The sequence below is a fragment of the Lepisosteus oculatus genome, unplaced genomic scaffold, assembly GCF_040954835.1.
Source record: "Lepisosteus oculatus isolate fLepOcu1 unplaced genomic scaffold, fLepOcu1.hap2 HAP2_SCAFFOLD_52, whole genome shotgun sequence".
Lineage (NCBI taxonomy): Eukaryota > Metazoa > Chordata > Actinopteri > Semionotiformes > Lepisosteidae > Lepisosteus > Lepisosteus oculatus.
In genome coordinates this window covers 1340231-1347689 of record NW_027168064.1, presented here as the reverse complement: position 1 = coordinate 1347689, position 7459 = coordinate 1340231, and the positions used below count along the sequence as shown (strand labels likewise).

General features: G+C 42.4%; 2 non-coding genes across 2 annotated transcripts; one reads left to right on the top strand and one right to left on the bottom strand.

Annotated features, from left to right (window-relative positions):
* Positions 1-374: 374 nt before the first annotated feature.
* On the top strand, positions 375-456 carry trnas-uga (transfer RNA serine (anticodon UGA)). Its single transcript has one exon. It is a non-coding gene; the product is annotated as a tRNA-Ser (tRNA).
* Positions 457-2014: 1558 nt separating this feature from the next.
* On the bottom strand, positions 2015-2087 carry trnar-ucg (transfer RNA arginine (anticodon UCG)). Its single transcript has one exon. It is a non-coding gene; the product is annotated as a tRNA-Arg (tRNA).
* Positions 2088-7459: the final 5372 nt, after the last annotated feature.

Genomic DNA, 7459 nt, shown 5'->3' with positions numbered 1-7459 from the left:
CTTGAGGGCTGTTTTGTTTGAATGTTCAAGGCATTGGTAAGAGCGTAGGTCAAGGGCCATTGGTGCATCTCCTGTAACTGGAGTAAAAATGCTATTCAAAGTGCAGTGACTAAAATCGTCGTCCACATGTCTCCGTTGTTGATTGCTTTCTGTCTAAGAACGTTCTGTTTTCATGTCCGAACGGGGAGATTTTATCATTCCAACTTGAAGCCACCCTTAAGTCCTCTGAGGTGTGTGTGTGTGTGTGCTTGCACGTATGGCGTAAAAGGTTTCTTAAACGGAGAGCGAACTTGAAAAAAGTTGCCTCAGCTGCCGCCGCCGCCTCGCACTCCCTGTTCGATTGTAGCAAGAAGGCAGCGGCCGCGGCGTTCGCTGTAGTCGTGCCCGATTGGTTAAGGTGACGGACTTGAAATCCGTTGGGGTCTCCCCGCGCAGGTTCAAATCCTGCCGACTACGGCGTCCTTTGCATTTGTTTGCGTGCGTGTAAAAGGACCAGCGCCGTTTCGTTTTCGCTGGGACCTTTAACACTCTAAATCGCCTGGACCCGCAGCCTGTGAAATCGGTTCTTCAGCACCCACGAAGGACGCTTTGCCGCTGGACACAGATACCGATGCTTTTCTGCAACGAGCTTTCCAGCTGAATTTTCTCGGCAGCTCCGTACTGAACCTGTTCTCCATTGCAACATAGCGGAGGCTCATCACGTCTATAGCAAGGCTGTGTAGGACCGCATACGCCACAGTGACTTGTACACAGACCACATGAAAGGCAAGCGAAATACACTTTTAAAATTCCAAAGAATCACAAGGTCAGAGGAACAGCGATGACCTGAACAGATCTGTTACAGAAGTCTAGGTTGACCTATTTAGAGCTGTAATTGCATTTTTGTTTAATAGAAGATCAAATCTACTCGCATGTACCAGCACCTTACAGTTTATTGATGTTAATTCTGTTTAAGTAATAAGATTGCTAACGATGTTGGACTTAAGCCGGTGTTTTTTAGAACAAATTGCTTACACTTCTGTAAGGAATACGCAGTACGTGCCTTTGTCAGTCATTGCTCACCATACCTGTAACTTTCTTATCTAACTCACTTCCTCAAATGGTGAAGGTCCACAAACATAAATGAAAAAAAAAAACCCTTGTTGTAGATGAGGTGCACAAAAAAGCAGCCCCTGATAGTGTATAACACATTTATACTATTGCAGAGACACATGTAACATATATATATATACTGTATATATATATATGAAACAGAAATAGAAACAGAAACAGGAATCGCTTACTCACCTGGAGAATCTCTGTAGGAATATCTAGCATTTATCAATGGAAATAAAAGCTGCTTTAATACAGTGCATGTTCAAACTCAAACCCTCAGCTGCTGTTCTTGTTTGTTTTGGGACAAATTGCAACTGAGCATCGCATGAGCCGTTACGTACCCTTATCTGTTAGGGAATTTCAAGGGAGGAGTTAGGTCAGAATGGGTAGGCTGCAAAACAACAAGTAAAGATTTATTCCAAGATGAAACGTTGTGGCGGTTTTCTTATCTTTTCAGCATGGACTAAACTTTTACGTGTTCCTTATATGCTATATATGTATATATTAGCACCAATGTCGTTCTTAAAAACTAACATGAAATTGTCAGGGACATTCAGCTATATACAAAGACGAGACAGACAAAGTAATAATTCTGTATTAACGTGGCCTACATATTGACGCAATGATCGAACTAACTGACATGTTCTGATTCAGATCCCCTGCAGTTCATGCCAATTAGAACAATAGGAATGCTGAGTCCTCCCCACCCTACTGAGCACAAATTCAGCTGCTCTCCAGTTCTGTTCTGCATGTTTTTTCATTGCAATTGAGCTCGGAACTGGAGATGATCTCCATACAGTTCTGTGTTCACTAGCCCACACTTGCGTGCTAATTTACGGGTTGTGGCAAATGCTTTTCTATAGTTCATATACATGACGGCAACCTGTTACCGAGGAACCTGAGAGGTTTAAAAGCCTCGCAAGCCAGGTAGGACTCGAACCTACAATCTTCTGATCCGAAGTCAGACGCGTTATCCATTACGCCACTGGCCCATAGAACATGCGCTTGAACTCCACCACAGAGAGCTCTACACTGCTATTAGTAGTACACTTCCCCATCTAAAGCTGATTGCAGCTGTCAATCATTTCGCAGCCACGCCCCCTCTTCATCTTCTCTCTGCCTTAAGCGTCTCCGCCACTCTCTCTTGACATTTCATGTCAGCATGTCAGAAGTCCGAGTGACGTTTTTAATGGCTGAGTGAGGGCACGATGCTGAAGCAGAGAGGCCACTTCAGCCAGAGAGACTTGTGCTAGGTGAGATCTGAAAAACAGACTCGCAACAGAAACAGACCAAAAAAGTATCGGTGAGATCAAAAGGCAAATGCAACATCCAGCAGAGGGCGTCTAAAGATTAGGGAACGGGCGACTGAAATCCATATGAGGCAAACTTTCCGGCTGTGTACTGCAGCTGGCCTCGTTGGCGTAGTTGGTAGCGCGTCAGTTTCATCGTCTGAAGGTCCTGAGTTTGATCCTCACACGGGGCAGGGCTGCTTCCTCTCTTGCTCTTTTCAAACACTTGCGGCAACTGTTCGCTCATAACCACGTCTGGAATGCGTGACCTTTACACGGGGGAGAAGCAACGCCGCATCCCTTTTCTAAAGAACATTCACATTCAGAAATAAGTCAAGAAATTTGCCATTACTTTAGCTCGCGCTGCTGTCAGCCTGCCCATGTTGCCAAAGAAAGATTCACTCGGCGTCAACATGACAGAACAGCGATCACTTGAAAACACTGTTCCACACTCCGTAAGCAAGAACTTCAGTGTTTGCAGTCACCCGATATGCCGATAGTCAAAGGAGCACAAAACACGAAGCGTCAAAGACAAGATGAGTTGATGGAAAGAGCGTTGAATTGATGAGCACAAAAGTTCAGCTCGTACAATAGGCAACGAAGGTCCCGGCGTCATCATCGCACTTGAAAGGACTGCCTTGCAGACTAAGGGCAGTGGGAGGTTGCTGTTTTGAGATGGAGGCATTGGGATGGTGGGCCGAGATCTATTCTTCTTAAGGAATTCTTCATCGTGAAAGATCGGTCCACAGGTCATCCAAAGAACTTACAAATTTTTGGGACTCAGGGAATCACGTGCTTCCGGAAGGGAGTGAAGTGCTCAAACACATGACATGCCCCCTTGATCTCACATGCACAATTCTGCTGCAACATGCACAGCTACCGTCCACACCAGGCAGTGGGGCTTCAGCAGAATTTGCAACGCCACCTGCAATTACATATCCAGCTGCACACATATACATGGCCCCTCTGTCCTTTTCAGGATCTCAAAAAAAAGCATAGCGTGGTTTTCCTGCAACCTGATTGACCGCATCTCCCTCAGAATGTGCCCCGTTGCATTCATTGGTGAAGCAGGACGGAGGCTAACGGGCATGCCAGAACAGTTAGGCTCAGCGATCTCTCCAAAATATTGTGGTTGTAGTGGAAGAAATATGGTTTAAATTGTACCTTGGTATTTCAAACTCTCTCTAGAATGTTATCCATTTCTATTTTATTTTGACAGGAACTGGCTAATGACACTGGATGAAAAGAGAAGAAAGAAAACACAACGTTTCGGCCGTGGAGCCTTCTTCAGGTGTGAGGGCTCCACGGCTGAAATGTTGTGTTTTCTTTCTTCTCTTTTAAGCATGGAATAGACCTATTACTTGTTCCTTTGCAGCCTACGCATGCTGACACAGCTCCCCACCTGAACTGCTAATGATGCCTGGTAGTTTGTGGTACTTGGGTATTGTCTTATGTTTGCTCAAACTGCATATGTGTGATTGCATATTTTTGGGAATTTTCATATGTCAATATTTAATTCACTGACATTCCTGTATGCTTGGAAGAAAGGTAGATTGGATTTGGCACAGGACGCCTGTCCATATTTGTTGATCATTGTTGGGCTGGAAAAACAATGATAAAAAGTGTATGAAAAAAGCTCTCTCCAATATTTCCCTTCTCTTCGCCATGGTTACACTGCCCGTTCTTTCCGTCTTTTGTCCTTCTACAAAGATTCCAGGGCTCTTTTTCCACCATAATATCAGAATTTGTTTTTTTCTCTTTTAAAGGCTGTAGGTGGGGTGTGATGGACTGTACCACTATCATAGAAGATTTTTTCAGGACACATCGCAGTTCCATAGTAGAATTTATCAATAGTAGAATTCCATAGGACATTATTTACCAACATATTACCCAGTGTGAGACTCTGCCAGTAAACCTCAGAGCATTGAGTTCTCCACTGATAAAGATGGCTGTCTGAAGTCATGAAATCCACTGCTGGGATGCCTGAGAGACAGTAATTGAATCTTGGCTGGAATTAGGCTTTCTATTAGTGTTGATCTTTGGGAATTATGTGGTAAAAAGGGAAAACTCCTTTACTTTAGTCACTTTGAATGTTCAAATGTACAGAACCTGTAAAACTAAGCAATGAAAAAAATCCATCACCACTCTCATGATAGCATAACTCATAGTCTCTGCTGTTGTGTAACAATACACACTTTCAATTTTCTTATCGCCTGTCTCCAGAGAGAATGTTGTTAGTGCTGATGACCTTGAATTAGACCTTGTTGACTCTGTAAAACAATCTTCCTCTGCTTAGATTTTCACTCAGATTGATTTTGTTCTCAGATTATTCCTGGCAGGACTGAGTTTCTAGGAAATGAAAAGTGAAAGAAAAAGTACAGAAGATCAGCCCTTGAATATACAACATTGTGCAGTGAGATTGTTAAATGTATTAGCTGCTATCCTGTGCTAGAGCCTGTCGTGGTAAGCAGTGGATGACAGGATCTAGCACAGATACTAATGAAACACTGTTAATGAAAGATAAAACACTTGAGTCTTATTTTAGTTTTCCATTTCCCTTTCATTTGTGATGTACTGTACAACAGGCCACAGAACATGCACAAAAACAGATATGCACACATTCACACCAGGCAATGACAGTCTGCCCAGTCAGAATCTGAGCTGAGGTATCAGAATTCTGAATTCCCTGAATTCTGTCATGGATCATCCACAATAAGGGCAATATTTGAACACGAGGATCCCCAGGAGAGAGCCTAGTAACATAAATCTTGGAACAAAAGCAGATGATTAACTTCATAGTTTGTGTGGTTGAGCCAAAGTTGAGCATGAGGATATGTGAGTCACCATTCTTAGAAATGGATCCAACTTCAGACAGGCGTCAAAAGTAAGAGTATACAGTGCTGGGGCAATGACACTTCAATGATCAGAAGGATAACAAGAGTTTTAATGCATTGAAATTGATTTTCTGGTGATGCACACTGTCATGGAACTATTAATTTTTTAAGGATCACTTACTGACGTCAGACAGCTGCCAATTCTCCAGACTGGAAGGATGAACAGTTTATCCCCCTAGGTACCATATTTCCATATTTCGAAGCATTGGAATAATACATGTCATACAGCAACATAAAAACAGGAAGACAAGTATCACAGCCCCTATAATCGGTGTTAGTAACTTAAAAGAAAAACATTCCCCCTGGCCCAAACAGTGATTCTAACCAGGAGAGAAAAGCCGGTGTATCTTTTATGCCTCTCTCTTTATTCACCTTGTCTTTTAGTTCTTTCAAATGCTGAATAGCGAGCGTAAGATTTCCGTAATCATAGTCATTAGCTGGAATATATGTACAACAGGAGTCTCCTACTAAAGCATAGACTCCTCCAGATGCTGCATTTTGAAGGTCCAGCACGAACCTGTTCTGAAGTGCCATTAATCTAACTCCCCTTAATTCTTGTTTGATAGCGTCTAAGCCTTCTAACGTGATATTAATAAAAGAGTACATTTCATAAAAAGTCGCATGGGTGAGGCTGTAGAATGAGGCATTAAAGCACATATATAACAAGATGCATTAAATTTCTTTAACTTTACATTATGATTTATAAATTTATACCACAAATTACTCATATCCCCCTCATTATCAGTTTCATTCAGCCAGTTTGTATACAAAGAGGCTTCGTGTTTAGATTCTTCCTCTTTTGGGGTGGTGACAGGCTTCTACATAAAAAGGAAAAGGGCTGTGCACATCAGTCCCAAGCAGGTTATCCCCATCTGTCCTTGTGGAGACATCACTCCTGCGCTTTGCTCAGTTCGTTTGTGACCTTTTTACAGTGGGAAGCATGAATCCAGGGCACCATTTCTGTGACCTTCACAGCAGTGGCAGTGGTCAGCAGCACCTGGTACAGCCCCCTCCACCTGAGTGAACACCATTTCTTTTTCCTGAAGTCTTTCACCAGAATCCAGTCTCCTTATTCACTCATTAGTTCTTACAGCACAGGTAAATCCCTGTGGGCTGGAGCCCAGCATAATCTTAGGCTTTTTTGGTCAACATTGGTCAACAGATTGGTCAACAACTGGGTAATAACTCTTAGAAAAATCTACACATTGTTCCCCTGCCTCAGCTGTGACGTTTTGCAGAACAATTCTAGCTGAAGTTGTAAAATTTCTCTTTGTTCCGTTCCTGCAAAACATCTTATTATGAACAAACAAACCACAATAATCATTTGCATCTAGGGGAATCACTCCCAAGGGTAACCCCCCTTAAAGCTATATTGTTCTACCCATCAGGTTCTGCCACTAGATAAGAGAACCTTTCCCATGAAATCATTTTTTGACCTTGAATTAGACCTTGTTGACTCTGTAAAACAATCTTCCTCTGCTTAGATTTTCACTCAGATTGATTTTGTTCTCAGATTATTCCTGGCAGGACTGAGTTTCTAGGAAATGAAAAGTGAAAGAAAAAGTACAGAAGATCAGCCCTTGAATATACAACATTGTGCAGTGAGATTGTTAAATGTATTAGCTGCTATCCTGTGCTAGAGCCTGTCGTGGTAAGCAGTGGATGACAGGATCTAGCACAGATACTAATGAAACACTGTTAATGAAAGATAAAACACTTGAGTCTTATTTTAGTTTTCCATTTCCCTTTCATTTGTGATGTACTGTACAACAGGCCACAGAACATGCACAAAAACAGATATGCACACATTCACACCAGGCAATGACAGTCTGCCCAGTCAGAATCTGAGCTGAGGTATCAGAATTCTGAATTCCCTGAATTCTGTCATGGATCATCCACAATAAGGGCAATGTTTGAACACGAGGATCCCCAGGAGAGAGCCTAGTAACATAAATCTTGGAGCAAAAGCAGATGATTAACTTCATAGTTTGTGTGGTTGAGCCAAAGTTGAGCATGAGGATATGTGAGTCACCATTCTTAGAAATGGATCCAACTTCAGACAGGCGTCAAAAGTAAGAGTATACAGTGCTGGGGCAATGACACTTCAATGATCAGAAGGATAACAAGAGTTTTAATGCATTGAAATTGATTTTCTGGTGATGCTCACTGTCATGGAACTAT